Source organism: Canis lupus, chromosome 21, assembly GCF_011100685.1.
Source record: "Canis lupus familiaris isolate Mischka breed German Shepherd chromosome 21, alternate assembly UU_Cfam_GSD_1.0, whole genome shotgun sequence".
NCBI classification, from domain to species: domain Eukaryota; kingdom Metazoa; phylum Chordata; class Mammalia; order Carnivora; family Canidae; genus Canis; species Canis lupus.
In genome coordinates, this window is record NC_049242.1 from 18,726,371 (window position 1) to 18,746,238 (window position 19,868).

Sequence of the window (19,868 nt, forward strand, 5' to 3'; positions counted from 1 at the left end):
AGACTCTAGCAAGGTCATTTAACAGTTACAGGGCAGAAACTTTCCATTTTGTTAATCACTTACAACTCTAATTTCACACTACATCAGTCCTTTTACTCTGGTCCACAGCCCTTCAAAATCCCATTCTAAAAATCCACAGGAAAACATCTGTTCATAATGTGCTACAAATAACAGCCACTGATACTCTAATAAAATCAGAAATTTAAGGGCCAGAGTAGTACTTTTGGCACCACTTTTCTAATCCCCACCTTGATCTACCTGTACTTGCCTAGCCTTTCCCTCACCAGTTATCTCCATTGTCCATCTCCAAATTTTCTTTCCATCTGCCCTCTGATGACTTCTTCATAACCATTATTTCTCAGTCTTTTCCTTTCCAATTCTCAGCCATGCCTCTCAACTAAAGTACAAGGACTTACCACAACTCTTGGCATCAGTAGTCCGTTGGAAACAAGTCTCTCAGCACTCACTGGAACTCTCTCCAGTTCAAAACACAATGAGATACTCCCCAGACTTCCAACCAGTTCTAATGGGCTTTCCCACAGGGAGAAGTTCAGAAAGAGGGATCCAGAGGACATGGGTTCCTTCATGGCACTGTGCCCATTTGACAGATAAAGACATGTTGAGTCTCATCTCCAGTCACTCAAATTAATATTATAAGTCAATAAAACATTTCCACTTGGCCTTAGCAAAGGAATTTGAATGTTGGCTATTTTCTACATGGGAAGCTTTGATACAGCTTCATTTATAGAAGATGAGATGACATTGCAGAGAAAGAGCTAAGTTAAGGAAGTCAGAACAGTAAATCTGAACATAAAGTCAATGAGTATCTTATTTTCATGGCTTTCAAACAAAATAAAGCAGCTTTGCACCCTGTTCTCAAAGTGATACTTGGTTTCACCATTTTCATTTTCTTGGCTTTATTCATTGTTGTAAGGCAGGTCAGGGAAAAAAGATTCATCTGTATCTTGTCAAACTACATTTGTTGCCAGATGCATCATGGTTCTGATTTCACAATGATATCCTGATGTAATCTGATTTTCAAACAAATATGAATACTATCAGTTACCAATGAAATGGATTGTAAGAAGGCCATTGAACCAATACAAGGGAGGCTCTTCTTTTTTCCTTTCTTTCCTCTAAATTTTCAATATTTTTTTTCATTTATTCTTGGCATGTGAGCTAATTTCCTCCAGATCACATTAACACTGTTTATTGACTGTTAGTGCATTAGTTGAATTCCAAGCTCCTGCTGGTACAGAAGAGTGTCCTTCTAATGAGAAATGAGAGCCAGATATGGAAAGGTTTTAACCACCAAAATCATAACAATGGCAATTAAATGCAAATGCAGAAAGCAAATAAGCAATATTTTGCAGCCGTTTTCTAAAGCAGAGTTGTGATAGTGGTTTTGTTTCCCAGACACTGATTCATGGGCAGTCATAGCAAATGTTTATTACTTTCTACTCAGTCCTGTTTCAGCAATCTTCTTCACCAACAGTAGGCATTGTTAATCCTCTTTATAACTCCATATCAAACCATCTTTTTTTTTTCATTTATTTGATTAAACACTTATTTTTAAGCACATTAATTACTTATGAGCCTCTGAATTCACAAGAGTAAACTCCTCAGCATATCCCTGAGGGAACGTTCTTCATTTGTCCCTCCAGTTCCACTCTTCCACTTATTTCCATGATCTTTGGCTCTGGCTGGATTCCATCAGTGGGAAACATCAACCAAAGATCAAGGGGAGGAAAGGTAGTAATTCCGGTGATTGTTGACAGTGCAGTTGTTGAAGACTGTGGCTTGTTTATTAGGCAGCCCTTTCCTCTCTGGGCTCACTCTTTGTTTCAGGGCAGGGTGGTTGTTAGCCCTAGGCACTTCCTTATCCCTTGGGACTTCTTTTCATCTATCCCACAGGTTTATGCTCCTATCTTTTGTATTAAACTCTCCTCAAATAATGCTGATATATGTCTTTTGTTTCCTACTTGACCTAGATTGTTACAACTTTAACTTAAGTGTCCTAAGACCTTTAATGATAATGCCTAGGCCTCAGACTCCTGTGTGCTCTGTACCCACTTTCATTATACTTCACTTGACCCTCCCTGATGGCCTAGTCATTAGGATTTGGTACTCTCAAACACTGCACTTCACCAGAAGCCATTGATTCTCTAAGTCTCTCTAGTACCTACCCAGAACTCCTCAAACTATAAATTCCTCTGAACTTGTCTATAGTTTGTTATTTTTTAAATCCATACTACATGTCATATTTTAACATAATATCCTTAAAAGACTCCAGTGTAATGTAAACATAACTTTTATATGCACTGGGAAACCAAAAAATTCATTTGACTTGCTTGATTGCAATACTTCCCTTATTGCAATGTTCTGGAACAGAATGGACAGTATCTTGGAGGTACGACTGCAAATGAATGAATAAACAAATGAAAAGATGAACAAAGCTCACATCCTACTATTATAACAAGTTACTTCAGTAACACAATTAACTTACTGTTTTGGTTCAAAGAATCATAGAGTGCTTTGGGAACTAAGAAGGTTCCCATCCCGGTGTTCTGAAGCAGAGAGATTAGGAGTGAATGGTCAGAGGAGGCCTCTTAAGGAGATGATATTTGAGCAGAAACTTGATGAATAATCAGGAGTTATAAAATGCAGGTAAGTTGGAGTTAGGGAGCAGAGTTTCAGAGAGTGAGAGCAGCCCATGCAATAACACTCAGATGAAAGAAACAGTGACTAAGTGGAACTGGATTGTAGGAGTATCTTAGCCAGAATCTGAAGACAAAGCTGGAGAGGTAAATGTTAGCAATTTACAGAAGTCTTTGCAGGCTCTGCTAAGGCTCTTAAACTTTATTCTAAAAGTAAGAAGATCATGGGAGATTTAAAATAATGGGGAAAAAATTCACTGTCAAGGTAAAGCACAACCTCCTCTAATATAATTATGTAAAGCTCACTAATTTTCAAAATTCACCAAGAATTTTGTATTTCCTAATCCTGCAAGGAGGGATACTGCTCCTATACACAGGAAACCCCTTTGCTTCTCTCTTATATGTATGCTGCTCTGGTTTTATCAGTTTGAGGCAATTTTATGTTTTGCTGTCCCATATACAGCCTCCCAACCTCCCTGTAGTTGCGCTACCATTCCTACATGCATTCCTCTGCTTGAGCTGTTTCCTCTGTATGATCTATACTTCAAGCTGTTCTCCTCATGGAAAACCCATGGTCACATAGTAAGACTGAACTCCAGTGCAAAGCCTTCCCCACATCTAGAGGGCATGATGAATTGCTTTGCCCTCTGTGCTCCCAACAGCATGCTTCTGTAACAGCTAATGCCCAATTATACAGAAGTTATCTGGAGACACATCAGTAGTTCTCAATCAATACTTACCGTACTTTCCACCTCTAGGATATCCAGAGTGCATAACAAATGGTAGATGGTAAACTAATGTTTATCAAATAAAAGAGTGAAATATAAGAGATGCAAGGTGTGACTGGATGGGGCACTAGAGGTGAATGAGCATGAGGGAAGTACCCACAATGCACATTGCTCCTGACATTGCAGCAATCTTTTGTGATATCTTGAGAAACTGAATAGACAGTTTCTCTTCCATGTTCAGGTTGCACATTTTTCACCAGTGCATGCTCAGAGGTAGAGTCTGAAACCAGGACAAGGATTTGAGAGTGTGTGAGTGCCATTTAATTTAGATTTTATACTGAAAAATGCTCTCACATCTCTAGAAGCTAAAACAGTTTTAAAGCAAATTAATACAGAAATTAAAAGTACACTGAGCTACAGAAGCAGTGGTACCAAAGTGCCTATTGGATAGGGTATAGGAGAAAAGTAAGGTGTGGGAAAATGTATGCATGCAAGTTGCATCCAATATAAAGTCCTTATGAGGAAAATAATTGAAAGAGGATACTCCTTTATAAAGGCTCCACAGGGTTCTATCGCACTTGTAGTTTCAGAGAGAATTGTGTCTCCTGGGGGAGGGGGTGGGAGAGGAAGAAAGAAAGAAAAAACTGAGGGAAAAAAAAAAAACCATATGTTTGACATACAATCACTTGCTGACTCAGTTTTCTGTTGTTGTTATCCTAAAACACCATTTTCTTGATTGGAGTTTAATGGGGAGAGAATGTTACAAAGAAAACATTTAGATTCCACAAACTGAGTGTTGGTACACTGGGCTTCCTGCTGGGTGCTCTCCGATTCATTGTCTAATCCATACATTGCACAGTGGTGGGGAGGGGAGGGAGCAGACACCGCATCATATCTGTAAGGCAACACTAGACAAGAGAAAGGGCTTGCCCAAGGCCACGTGGCTAGAGACATCCAAGGTCTTTGGCTCCTGAATCTGGGCTTCTTCCTGAAGGACAGCAGACTCACTTTCTTCCGTCTAATGGTAACACCACTCTAAGTGTCAGTTTCCTCGTCTGCAAAATGAGATGAGTAATGCACAGTACTTGTAAGCATTCATACATCTATGTTACGGATGAAAGAATTGAAGTAAAGAGAAACTAGGACCCTGCACAGGCTGCCCAGCGAAAGAGTTGGAGTTAAACTCAGGGGTCCTGTGTCAGAGGCTGTGCTCTTACCAGACATAGTGTTTCTGAATCTCTTATGTTACCTGATTTGCAGGATTTTTATGATTATGTGGAATTAACACAGTTTTTGGCAAGTAGCTAGGCTTAATAAATAGTTACTATTGCTGTCCTCATCTTTATATTGACTCTCTCTCTCTCTCTCTCTCTCTCTCTCTATATATATATATATATATATATGTACACACACACATACATAGATATATGCATGCTTAAGTTTATATATATGCATGTTTACATATAAAATCTTATATGTACAAGTTGATACATCCATACACACACACTAATAATGGATTAGGAGACCTTGATTACTTTATAAAATTATCATTACAGTTGTTTCCAAAGAATCTTCAATGAGGCACAAAACATTGATCTCTTCAGACCAAAAAAAAAAAAGTTCATGACATTGACATTCACGTTAGCATATTAAAAGCTCTGTGAGGTCTTGGAGGAAGAAAAGGCATTTAGATTGTTTTTCCCAGTATTTCATGTTTGAAAGTACCTATGTGAGTCTTCAGCCTGACAGATGTTGTTAACCAGAATATTACTGGTTCCCCCAAATCCTGGAACTGACTGTCACCCACCCAAACTGAGGTGGTATTGCATTTTTCATCAAGAGGTGCTGTAGCTTGGAGACCAAGAGTCAGTCCCGAATTCTCAGGGCTTCTTCCTTCTGGAGAAAAAACTAAGTTGTAAGTCAGGAGGTTTCTAGAAGAGCATGTAATGAGAATCCAGAGAATATCATTGGCTCTCCCATGGAACATCTGGCTTAAGCTCTGCTATAGCCTTCAGAATGACAATACTCTGTGAAGAAAGAACACTTGGCCTGCCGCCCTGGATCTTGGCCTTACTATCTCTGTGACCTGTGGCAATGTATTCACCTTTTTGGTACTGAATCATCAGTTGTAACCATGGCATAATACAGGGTTGTTTTGGCAATTAATCTAGGCAATGAAAAATGTTCTTAGTGTATGTTGAACACATAGCAGCTATGCAGATAATTGAAGGCTCCCTCCCCTTCCTATTGCAGGCTGTTTCTGAGCCAGGTTTGAGAACAAGTAGGTAAAAGCAGAAAGACCAGTCATAGGTGTATAAAAAGAGAGGTCAGATTTTAAGAGGGTTGACTAAACACTTGGCTCTGTCATCATAGCCAATATTCACTGACTGACCTAAACAATTTTGAGGAAATGGGTTTTTAAAGGATAAAAAATTAAGCCCTGCCAAAGAAACACAGCAGCTGATTCAGAATTTATATTTATATATGTCCTCTGTTTACTGCCTGATTCCCACCATTTATATAAACATAATCCAACTTCCGTTTGCCTCCAAATTGATGATTTGCTTCAGAATTAATGCAATAATGCCATTGTGCATGGGTAGGCTGACTACACAAAGAAGTCTGGTCATGGCAGTGCCATGAACCACTTATCTTGCATTTTAATGATAGTTACTTCTCTGAAGTACCTACTTTGTGCCACTACTGAAGTAGGATCTTTAGGTAAAACTGATCATGAAATCCTTATGGGAGTCTTTGCAGATGATGAAACTTAAGCTAGGATATAGGTCAGGCAGTTTGACTGAAAATACACAGGCTTAAGTTTAGTTTTTAGGTGGTGATCTTTTATGGCGCTTTGTAACTAAAAGGTAGTGGTGAAGCCACAGGCTCTTTTTCTACCACTAGAATGTGTGTGCCCCTTAGAGTTGGAGGTGTTATTTTTCATCTTTCTATGACCAGTGTCTGTTACTCTATCTAATGCAGAGTGGGTTTGAGTAAATACATGCTAGGGTCCGTGGACAACAGTTGGAAACCAACATCTCAGGGCGATTATTAATAATATGATTATCTTCCCTTATTTAGGACTAAGAAGAAAAACACACTTCACAAATGCCATATCACATATGTGGGTTGAGAAGGATCTATACAGAGTCTAAACTTTAATTTGCAAATCAAGGTATTAGATCCTTATTCTGAAAATTCGGTTTCCTGGGCTTGCCTGTCAAAGACAGTATTCACAGATTAGAATCAGAGAAAGCTAAAAAGACTCTCCCAACTCACCTATTTATTTAAGGTTGTGTATCAGCCACAGAAGAACAATATTTTACAGAATATGATCACGGAGGAAGGTATTTCCTCCTTGAATTTTCTTTCTTTCTGAAAATGGTTTGTCATCTTGTAACCTTCTCCCAGGAACCAGGAGATAGCAAAGAAACATATGTGAGCTCAGAGGAGGAAAGGTGAGGATGTTCAGAGAGAGGCTTTAAACCATAGCAGGTTCTTTGGATTGTACTCTGAGAGATGAGAAGAAATTTGGAGGAGTTGGAACAAAGGTATGACATGATATAGCTTAAGTTCTACAAGAACTACACAGATGCTTTATGGAAAATGAACTTCAGAACAACAAGAATAGTAGTGAAACTAGCTAAGGAGACTACTACAAAGCCCTGAGTAAGAGGCAGTGCTGGCTTGCCAAATTTCACAGGAGGTAATAATACAGATAGTGAGCAAGGGGCCTTTCCATGCTTTCCTAGACTTGAGGAGTTTGGAAAGCCACAAATAGCTTTTAAAAAAAAATTCCTTATAGGCTGGTTATATACCTCTGCAGGGGTAATAAACCCAAAATGTGCAAAATACAAGTGGAGGTTGGGGCAGAAAAAGCAGGGCGGGGGGAGAGATCATCAGATGAAAAATTAGCCTTGGGCAGCCCCGGTGGCTCAGCAGTTTAGTGCCACCTTCAGCCCAGGGCGTGATCCTGGAGACCTGGGATCCAGTCCCACGTCAGGCTCCCTGCATGGAGCCTGCTTCTCCCTCTGCCTCTCTCTAATAAATAAATAAAATCTTAAAAAAATAATTTAAAAAATTAGTCTTTGAAAATGATTTGTACACTACAACTGTATGCTCAATGAGGGCAGGTGACTTGCTTGTTTTATTTTGTATTGCTTTTCTAGTGCCTGGCATATGGTAGACATTCCAAAGAAATTTCTAAATGAAAGATAAATCATATGGAAGCGAACGATTTATCAACAGAAAAGACATATAGTCTAAATAATCTTTAGGCCCCTTTGCTTTCAGTTGGTTTTACCATTGTTCCATATTATTATATAGTTTATTCAGTCAAAGCAAAGGTCAGATTAAGTTAGTTGTGAATGAGAAAGTTTTCTGAAATTCATGGGCTGGATGACTAACTAGATAGTAAAAATGATATTCAGAGTGGGGAGAAGCACCCATTGGTGATATGCTGAAATGTCCTCTTTATCCACCCTGTCACCATCTTGGTTAGAGTTTAAATGTGTAGGTAAAAGCACTAAGTATCATAACAAGTTGTTGATTTTGCCACAGAGATTCAGTGACTATGGAAACAGAAATCTTTGCAATGTTTTAATTCTCTTTGGTTGATTGTGGCATTTGGGATTCCCAACAGAGTAAGGATATTAGTGCTTAATTTAAGACACCTTTTTTTTTTATGAAGTCAAATGTTTTTATAGTTCATGAAATATAGCTCAAAAATGGAAGTTAAAGGCAATGTGGAAAGATAATTGAATATAAAGATTTATTAAGCAATTTCATTATTTATGGATACTGCATAATTTTTTACAACTTAAATAGATATCATTGTTATCCTTTTTATTCTTTCTTCTAATTTATGATGCACTGATTCCTCTCCATGTGAGAATGCTAATGTGATCGTAACAAAATCTCAGAAGAATATATCTTTTTTGATGTACTATTTTATTGATCTCTGCTGTAAAATGGTTTCATGACTTATGCTCTCTGTTGGGAAATGACCCATGAGGATTAGACTTAATTGGTACATTTCATATTTATTTTCTGACTGATCACACATTCTAATTAATTCAGGGGTATCTATCCTTTTTAAATAACTCATTGTAGAACAGAGTAACCCACATGGAACACAGGCTTTCAATTCAGTGACCAAAGGTAGTCTCAACTCTACCATTTACTAAAACTAGGTGATCCAACAAGGCATTTTGTATTTCAGTTTCTCAATTTGTAAGATGGAGAAAATAGGGCCTACAGTGCAAGGTTGTTATGAGGAATAAATAAGATGACATTGGTACATAGTGGACACTGCTATGTAATCATCTACTTTCCCATAGCAATCTCACAAATGTACTTTGGTTATTTTTATAACTTCTGGACAAGCAGTTAGTACTCAAAGACTGCTGACTTGGTTTCCTCCCTTGTGAATCTAAATATATATACATACATGTACATATAAGAAAATAAATATGTGTGTAAATAAATATGTGCATGTATACACACACACACACACACACACACTCACCTATGCAGTTGACCCTTGAACAATACAGGTATCAACCTGTGCAGGTCCTCTTATAGGTGGATTTTTTTTATAAATACAATATAATACTATGAATGTGTTTTCCTTATGATTTCTTAATTACATTTTCTTTTTTCTAGGTTTCTTGTAAGAATACTGTATATAGTACATAGAACATACAGAACATGTGTTAATCAACTGCTTATGTTATTGGTAAGACATCCAGTCAACAATAGACTATTAGTGGTTAAGTTTTCAGAAAGTCAAGAGCTATAAGCAGATTTTGACTGCTGGGTGGTGTGAGGGTGGGGTGGCACCCCTAACCCTTGTGTTGCTTAGGGGTATATAGTTATATATATAGGTGATATACATAGTCACTCCCAACACATAACTCCATTATTGAAGATTCTCAGTTAAAATGAAATTGTTCAGTCCTCTTTGGTTTAGTTCAACAAATGGAAATTCAACACCACTTTGATCCTGGCCAGGATCCTGATCACTCCAGTTCTGGAGACTTTCCCTGCTCTCAAGAAACTCAGAATACAGTAGGGAGGGAAGTGAGTTGGGAATTATCTGTTTCTTAGATATGTATCAGTGCTCCTCAGTGTTGATAACCACTTCTTTACAAGGCAGAGTCGATAGGCTAGTGTTGACCTGAAAACAACAAGGGCAACAAACAGTGGACCTTCAGCAAGCATTCCTGTTATAAACCAGCTCCCTCTGTGACTTGATGAGCTGCCACTTTTAAGATGGTGGACCTCCCTTCCCAGTCTTCTCAGCCAGGTGGCCAAATTGTTTCTTCTTCAGCCCCATCCTCTAACATTCCAGGACATGAGATTTGGAATCTTCACACACATTCTTTGTCTTTTCCTGTCACCCATTCATGTCCCTAGAGCTCACCACTTTCATTAGGCAATTGTTGGAAGGCATTTGAGGACCATGCCATCTATTTATATAACAGTCTATGTATTACTCATGATCAAAGAAGGAATGCAGTAGGGCTTCACGTCCTCTCATATGGCCCAAATTTCAAGACTTTTGACAAACCAAGCTTCTTAAGTTTGTGATTTGACATTTCATCTTTTCCCTGTTTCACTGAAAATAGTGCTGCTGGATTTCCTCTATATTTTACCCTTTCAGTGTTCTCAGAGGGTTTCAGTAGAGGATAGTGGAATGAAAATGCCTTTATGCTAACACTTTGGCCCGAAAGTTCAAATAGACCTGAACTTAAATTCTGGCTTTACCACATCTATCTTACAGTCTTGTATAAAACATACAGATGTGGTGTGGACACATACATGTGCGTGTGCACACACACACACACACGCACATGTACTTTGAAAAAAATTGCAGCAGTCTCTCTCAGGCAGAATGCAGTGTTATCACAGAGTTAAAACTCCCTCTTCATCAAAACCCAACAATTACAGAAATTAACAGGTATAGTATTTCTTTGATTTCATCTGTGTGGGCATGGCTTCTGGAAGAACCTTGTTTAAAAAATATATCTCTATATATATATTAGCATAGGACTAAAAAATAAAAAATAAATTAAAAAAAAAAAACATTCTGCCTATAGTAACTCTACAATACCTGGAACAGTTCTAAAAGGGAGGTTTATGTTCCACTTTGCAGATTAGAAAACTAAAGAAAGATTTGACCCAAGATCACTCATATAATAAGTATCAGAGACCTAGGAGAGAAATTTTGTATTTCTCTAAGATGATTGTGCTCTTTTTGCTGTGTCACAACTGGTTTTATGACTGGGATTTGACTAAGACCTTTGGTGAATGTCCTAGTGAGAAAACATGAACAACTATATGATCAAGAAATGCTTCTTCACAACCATAATAGGCATTTTGATTATATGGTTCACATAAGGCTGCCAACCCTTATAAAAAACATTTACCGCTATCCTCTATCTCCTCCGTGACCTCTAGAACTGTAAGGCTTGCAAAGATTCAGGAGAAATATTCTGAAATGCTGATTTTCAGTTTAATTATTTTTCTGGAAGTGTAAAATTTAGACTATTTCCCTGCTCACCCAGTTGTGAGCATTTGCTGTCAAGTTTAGAAATTTGAATAAGCTTCGATGATGGTTACATAATTTAAGTTCCTGTTCACAATCTTGATTCATTAGTGTTCAGTCAGCATGGAATATTTATTGAGGTGCCAGGTACAATGTACATTATCAATCAAACACAGAACGAAAACAGGGATTTCAATGTGAATGAAAAAAAAATCAGAGACCTTAAGAGAGTGATAGAATTATTTTTCCTACATTGGACTCCATCAAGCACATCTATAATATGAGAATTATAATTTTTATTCCTCTTTTTTAAGTTCAAATATTGTATAAGAAAGACGAAACAAACTCATCAAACTATCCAGTCTCTATGAAAACTTTCTTTTCAATTCACATTTACTACTTTGTAACATGTTTTATTTCTAATTCATGTAATGTCAGTGCTACATTTATAAGCAATAATTTTGAACTTACAAAAGAAGCAGATAATGATATCTACTATTTACCCAGCATTTTCATATTTATTGGGACTTTGTTAAAATACTCCATTCTTTTGATTCAAAGGAGTCATGTAGTCAAGTAGATGATACCAAAATTCCAATATAAAGTGATTGAAATCAGGCCTCAGCTGGCTCAAGGCCAAATAAGATATGAGAAATGTCACGCTATTTCATAGCTGTATTTTCCATTTTCCTACAACATGTATCCCAGATCTAGCTATTTTTCCACAAAAATAATTAATTAATTAATTCCCTTTTTCTACTCATCACTGGGTTTCTACCTGGAGACTAGAATCTGTACAATAAAGAGTAAGATTTCAAATGATCTTTTCCCTTATTTGGTTTATATTTAGGGAATATTTTTAAAATTCCAGTTACTTTGAATGTAATATGTAGTTATCTACATTTTGTAGTCTAGAAAAACAGGCTGACAAAATTTCACTTGGCCAAGTCTGCTGCTAGTCAGCCAATGGCAAACTTAGATACACATGCAGGCAGCTGGCCGCCTATGATCTTACCGAGAAGCACCCCATTTCCCCCCATTGCCCTTGCTGTCATCTGTACACTGGTTTCATCACACCAAAACCTTTGTCACCAGGAAGATGCAGATAAAGGCAGAACCCTCTGACATTGAGTAGATCAGAGTCAAATGTGAACCATTAAGATTAAGATGTTCATATTTCTGGAAGCCTGGGTGGCTCAGCGGTTGAGTGTCTATCTGCCTTTGGCTCAGGGCATGATCCCAGTTGGGGGATTGAGTCCCACATCAGGCTCCCTGTGAGGAACCTGCTACTGCATCTGTCTATGTCTCTACTTCTCTCTGTGTCTCTCAGGAATAAATTAATAAAATCTTTAAAAAATATATTTTCATATTTCACATGTGCTGTCATTTGGTGGGTTTGAGTATAAAATGTCCTGAATTTGGGACAAAATTCTGAGAATTCTTCCAGTAGAACAAGATGGTTTCCCAGATGAGTAGTATATTAGAATTTTGTGGTTGCCTTTTACAGTATATTTCTAGACTTTATTCCTGATCTCTGACTCTAGGTGTGAGGCCTAGGAATCTCATGTTTAAAAGGCTCCACATATGACTTTTGTGAGGTGATTACCTTTTAGAGAGCCAACAACGGACATAGTCATACCAAACCTAAAAATAAATGCTAGTAACACAAATAACTATATAGGTGAGTGGTATTACTTTAATGTATATGTAAAAAATTAAGTATCTATCTGAAATTATATATTCTGTGTATTTGCTTATTTATTCCATTAATGCTGTTGTTTAAACAGCTATTGGATTATAGCTGTGGCAATTAGTAATAATTAATCATATGATTAATTAACCAAGTAATATGCATGAGAAAAACATAATATTTTTGTATTTATTTTGTTCTCTGGTACTGTAATTAACTCTTTTAACTCTGCTAGAATTTTAAATTTTATAGTCTACATTGTTGTGTATTTTTAAACTACATAAATGCACATAGATATAAGACGTCTTAAAAAGAAAGCATCAATAAGCCCTGTGAAGTAGATATCATTCACAGAACTTCAGCCTTTAACATATCTTTCTTGTATTTAATGTAGTGGCAATACTTAATACAGTCAAACATAAAATTCACTTTGACATGCAGTTCTGTTTTATGAAGCCCACATGCAGTACTACTACTTACTAGTAGACTTTAAGACTTGCAGGAATCCGTTTCCTTTTTTCAAAAGTAATCATCCACTTTGGATCTGCAGGCTTGTTTTGAGAGATCATTTGTTTATCCTTTGGGTCCTTTGCATCTATACGTTCATCACACTCCTCATATCCAAAAATCTACATCATTTTTAAACACTCTGAAGCACACTGAATGTTATCCTAAGTTACAACTCTTTCTCAGGGAAAATGGTTTTAAGTACAGATAATTTGAACTTCTGAAAGTTCTGAACTTCTGAATTCAATTAGTTGATTTCTAAATAAATTATAGTTTTAATGAAGAAATTAAGAAATAAGTATTTTACTTGGCTGTCCTTTTCTGGCGATATTTTGTATGATTGTTTTTACTTCTGAAGCAGTCTTAATTCGAATATATGAATCTCTCTCTTTTTTTATTTCCCTTATGTGAATTTTTGTTGCAGCCTAAATTTAACATCACACATCTCATTCTTTATGAGCCCTTTATGACATCTTCAAAGGTCATCACACAGCTTTGAGAAAAAAAATATATACATTACTGTTTTATTATAATCCTTTCTCCATTTTTATCCTCAATGTATTAGATGTATTAGAGAAAGATTTTCTTCTTGTCCCAAACTTTGAAAACAATGTCAGACCAACATTTTAGCATCTTTTGTATGGCAGGTAACAACGATTACCATCACTGTAGGCACATGCCTAAAGAGATTTTTTCCCTTAATTTCTATAAAGTTGAAAATTTCATTAAATGCTCCTGCACATCTTCAGGAAACAGAGAAGTGATCAGATGCCCATTATGAAAGCATCCATTTTGCAGGTCAGCAAATTATACCCCTTTTTATCAGTGGACATAAAGAATGTAGGACAACTAGAGGATCTTTTAATTTTCTTTGATAAGAAGTCTATACACTAAAAGGTATTTGGCAAATTTACATTTGCGTTGTTTGTTAAGCATGCAGATTAGGGATCACAGTCTAGTTTATATTTAGACAAAGTATCAAGAATCTTCATTTTACGTTTTTCTGCGTCATGAAAATGTTCATACAAATCAAGAAAATAATTTGAAAATATGCTTTTCAAATCAAAGTACTTCAGAGCTAGGGGGAGTTTAATTTATATTGCTATGATTCAACGTATCACTCACAATACCTGGTAGAAAACGTACTCATTAGTAAGATCTCACAGAAAGAGCGCTGCTCTGTGAGGGGCCAACTCAGCTGTTATCAAAGTTTCCCCTTTTGTTTGTCATGGTACAATTTAGTTGTAACCTCTGAATCAGGAGCTGTAACCTTTCTATATTTCATACAACAGTCAAGGAAACAACAGTATAATGTGTGTCCATTCATGTGGACATGTATCCCCAAGCTAATTCAACTGCTGTTATTTTTTCCTGAGCATTACTGTCTTGGGGAGATTTTTTTAAAAAGCCAAATGAAACAAAAACAAGCAAAACAACAAAAACAGAATCTTTTGATTATTTTAGAAGTACTAGCTTATCCTGAAGTTATAAAATTTCACAAATTCACATCTCTACTGTGCCAAAATTCTCAATTCCTGTATATTGTGTATGTCTTGTACATATTAACTTCTGTATATTATGCAGTATACTTTGTTTAGATCATTTTCCTCCCTAATCCAGTTGTATATGTCTTTCCATCAGTCATGAAAGAATGCAGTTGTTTCATTTTCTTTTTTGGTGTCTGGTTCATGCTGGTGTTTGTATTGTCATCATTTTCACTTTCCTTTTCCTTACCTGACCTCCTAGAAAACATGGCCATAACATTCACAATATTAAACATTAACTAGCATTATCTCAATACAAAACACAACAGTCATTCTACAGGCACAGCCACAGAAGGACTGTTAACACTCCTGATTGCAGTGCACACTTAAGTCATTTATTCACACCATTGCCACAAAATGAACAGCAAATCTCAGCTGCCAATATTGTGGTCAGAAGAAAAAAAAAGAAGAGCAACAGCAACTATGAAAGATAATCTATGCCACATACATTTGATACTAACACATATTACTCTCAGCCACCTTTTTTAATGCTGTCATATAGGTTTTGTTCTTTTTTTGACTTTTTATACCTATCTTTTAATACTGTGGTTGGTCTTTTGCATCCTAGGACATGGTTCCTTGGGATGTCAGACATTCATTGGCAAAACTGGAGCAATCCTAGGCAACCAGGATGATTGGCCACTCTACTTATTGGTCAGCATGGTAGTAGAGCTCAACTGGAATGTTTATTATTAAACTTTCACGCCACCATAACAGTCTTGAGCTGTCCTCTTTGTCTAGCAGTTCTGATTGTGGTCTTATTCCCTAATATCAGGCATCCAGACAGAGCACCATTTAGGAAAAAATGAGGTTATTAGGAGGGAGCCACTGTGAGGTGTGGGGCTTAGAAGACAGATTTGACTGGCAAAAAAAAAAGAACATTATTTATGGATCAGACTGAGAAAGACAAATACCATATGGTTTCACTTATATGCGGAATCAACAAACAAAACCAATAAGTAAAAAAAACAAACAAAAAGCAAGAACAAACCCATAAATACAGAGAAGAAACTGATGGTTGCCAGAAGCAAGAAGGATGGGAGGATGGGCAAAACAGTTGAAGAGGAGTGGGAGGTCCAGCTTCTAGTTATGGAATCCATAAGTTATGGGGATGAAAGATACAGCATAGAGATTGTAGTCAATGGTATTATAATAGTGTTGTATGGTGACAAATGGTAGCTACACTTGGGGTGAGCATAGCATAATGTAGAGACTTATTGAATTACTATGTAATACACCCGTGACTAATATAACATTGTGTGTCAACTATACATTAGTTTTTTTTAAAAAAGGTGATCTAGAAGATGATAAGGACACTCATAATATATCATTACTTTTTAAATTATTAAGCCTAAAAAGATCTAAAATTATTAAGCAGCAGTAAGACCCAACTCCGTAACAAGGCACCAGTGGTGCTCTTTTGAGTTAGCTTTTGTCTTACTCCAGGGTTTTCTTCAGCCTTGACATTTTTGCAGCCCAAGTTTTAACTCCTTGCTCTTTCATTTCGCCTAGAACATCATCCTCCCTTACTCTCCTATAGTGGAACTTGCTATCGTCTCCCTCCAAAATTTCTTTTCTCCAGCTGTCCAGCTGTCTGCTTGGTGAACATCCATTCATCCTTTAATTTATAGATATTATGTCCGTTTCTCCAGTAAGTTCATCCTCACCCCTAGCCTAGGATGAATGCTTCTCTTACCTAGAATCTATGCTTATTCTCATCATAGAGCTTATAAAATCCTGAGACAATTGTGTGTTTCTGTTGCTAGATTCTGAGAGCATACACCTGGTTTTTACCTTTGTATCAACAGTTCCTAGGATTACTTGTGGCATGTGTAAGTTCTTAATAAATGCTTGACAGTGGTCTTGAATAAATAAATGATCTGACTAAATAAATGCATAAATGAATGTCAAATATTGTTATCAACCACCATAATATGTGAAATATTGTTTTTTCCTGAACACATATGAGCTCTTTAGTAACCTACCTATAACTCATTCCAAAGAACCTTTCAATCATGATGACAGAGGGTTTTTTGTTTTGTTTTAACAATTAAAGCTCTGTATAAATAACTTCTTTTCAAAATTAGGTTTAAAAAAATAAAGTAAAATAAAATTAAGTTTAACCATATGTAGCTACTGTTTTGGTCAATTCACAGTGGTTAAATATGAACACTTCAGTATCATTTAATCTAATAGATACTATTCAGAAAAATTGGCAAACATTAGATATCACTATACTTAAAGAAATAACCACCTCTATTAAAATGTCCCAGAACTTTCAAGGTGGATTAGTGTGAACCCAATTGTTACACTAAGAAAAGGTCACTGATACTAAAGTACTGGATTTTGGCCCATGTTCTGCATAAGTATGGAGATAAGGCCTCTTCTTTTTACACTACGATTGTTCAGGAAGGCTATAACATTCATCACAAGATTGTCAAAAAGCTTAAGAATAGCAAAGGGATTGAGGATAACCTGGTACATGGCATGAACTTATGATTGAGTCTACATGGTAGAACTGGAGGCCAGCAGAGATGGTTTGTTTCCATGCAATGAATGCCAAGTATCATCCACAACAAAAATACATTCTAGACATTTCTGTTTTTTAAAATTTAGGCCAGAGAGGGAGAACACAAAATTATTCTTCCATTTAATTATTTAATAATATCTCATTGGATGATTAACAAAGGAAATAATTATTCCTTTTAGAAGAATGTAATTTTTTTTATTACAGAAATCTATTTGTTTTCTATAGCTTTGTAAAAAATTACCACAAACTATGTGGCCTAATATACCTTCCATTTATTATTTCATAGTTCCATAGAACAGAACTTGAGCAGGTTTAACTGAGCTGTCTCTGCTCGTAATACTACAAGACTGAAATCAAGGCTGTCCCATCTAAAACTCAAGGCCCTTTTCCAAACTCATTCAGATTGTTGCAGTTCTATAGTTCACTTCCTTGTGGTTGTAGTACTGAGGTCTCTTTTTCCTGTTGGCTGTCAGCCAGGGTCACTCATTCTTAGAGAGAGGCCACCCATGTTCTTTCTCCTGTGTTCCACTCCATTTTCAAATCAGCAAAGGCACATTTCTGCCTTCAAAAGCAAATTTTTCACACTTTGAATCTCTCTGACTTCCCTTCCTGTCACTAGCCAAAGAGAAGAAAACTTTTTGCTTTTAAAGGTTTATGTAATTAGATTATATCCACCTAAATAATCTCCTTGTGATTAAGCCTAATGATTATTAACCTTAATTTCATCTGTAAAATCCCTTTTGCTATGCTATAGTAACAAAATCAGGGTGTAGTATCTCATGATATTCAGTCCCACAGATTAAGATGAGATATTTTGGGGGGCCATTTTATGATTATGGATGATGTTGTAGGATCATGAACCCTAAAGTAATCAGATGAGAACAACAATGTTTTTCAGACAATGGGGACAGAACAGAGGTTGCCTGTTTGAGTGGATGCTGTGTTTTAATTGAAAACATAAAATGGGAGAGAACTCACAATTTTAGCGGCCATATTGGTACAGAAGAGGATGTCAGAGGATGGGGTGCATTAAAAATAGAAAATGGGTACCAGGTATGGGTCAAGCCTTCACTGCTGAAGTGACCAGTTTACTGTATGTAGGGATTATGTGTTTATTATCTGTTTATCTTTCTTGACTTTAAGCTTCTTGAAGGTTAGGACTACTTTTCATTTATCCCATAGCTCCCCTACTGAATGCAGTGCATGGCACTAATGGGTAAATGGATACATAAAAGTACTAACGCATGATTTGATGAGTCACTACATCAAATAAATTCATTAAAATGATATAGGCAGGGGATCCCTGGGTGGTTCAGAGGTTTAGCACCTGCCTTCAGCCCAGGGTGTGATCTTGGAGTCCCAGGATCGAGTCCCTGCATGGAACCTCTTCTCAACTCTGCCTATGTCTCTCCCTCTCTCTCTCTCTGTGTCTCTCATGAATAAATAAATTAAATATTTAAACAAATAAAAATAAAAATAAAATGATATAGGCAGAGAAAAGCACCATCATGAGCCCAAAACAGGTGTTTCTTAACTTAAATCTTCTAAAATGCACCTCTCCTTAAAAGCACCACTGTTCAACGCTACTTGACACCCTCAACCCTAAGAACATTAAGGTCTTTTTCATCTCTAGTTTCCCAAATGTGGAGAGAAGAATCTTGCTCCTGCCCAGAAACCATTGATATCTAGATAGGAATGAATCCAACATCTTCAGAATAAATGTTTTTCTCCCTTCCAGGACTCAAAACACCTCTTCTACTTGGATGTGACCATGCTATAGGTTCTTAAAACTTTCTTAATGTGAATCACTTTGGGGACACCTCTGTAATAGTTTTCTATTGCTGTAATAATAAATCATCACACACTTAATAGCTTAGAGCAACACAAACTTAATATCTTTTCTTCCATGGCTCAGGACCCTGGGCAGGCTCAGCTCATTCCTTTCTTCTGCATCTCAAAAGGCCAAAATCAAGGTGCTGGCTATGCTGGACTCTTCTGTGGAGTCTCTGAGGGAGTAGCTGCTTCCAGGATCATACAAGTTATTGGAAGAATCATGTTCCTTGTTGATGAAGGGGTTTGCATTTCTTTGCCATCAGCTGGGGGCCAGTTTCTAGAAATCTTTCTCCAATCTTTGTATGTGGGCGTCTACATCTCAGAGCTAAAAGTTATATGTCTAATTGTTCTCACATTTGAAGTATCTCCGGCATTCCTTTCTGCCCCATCTGTCTTGCTCCCGGCCTGAGAAGAGTTCTCTGTTTATAGGCTCATGTGTGTCAACTGGGTCCACTTGGACAGTCCTGGTTATTTTCCCTATGCTAAGGTCCACCATAATCTTAATTACATTTATAAAGTTTCTTTTGTCATGTAACATAAAATATTCACAGGTGAATGTCTTTGGAGAACCATTGTGCATACTGTACCATCTATTTTCTAGAGCAGAAATACTAGGGAGCAGGTGGACGTGATACAGGTGGGGCAACTCTGATCTGTATTTAAATACTGACTGTAATCCATATCTTCTCTTTCAGTATTACCTGTTGAAATCTTTGTTGACTAGCTTCCCAGAACCCCGTAATAAGATTTTCTGATTCAGTGTCAAGTACTTAACAACAAATTTCTGTTCATTTACTCAATCAGTTATATACTTGAATACCTCGCATAGG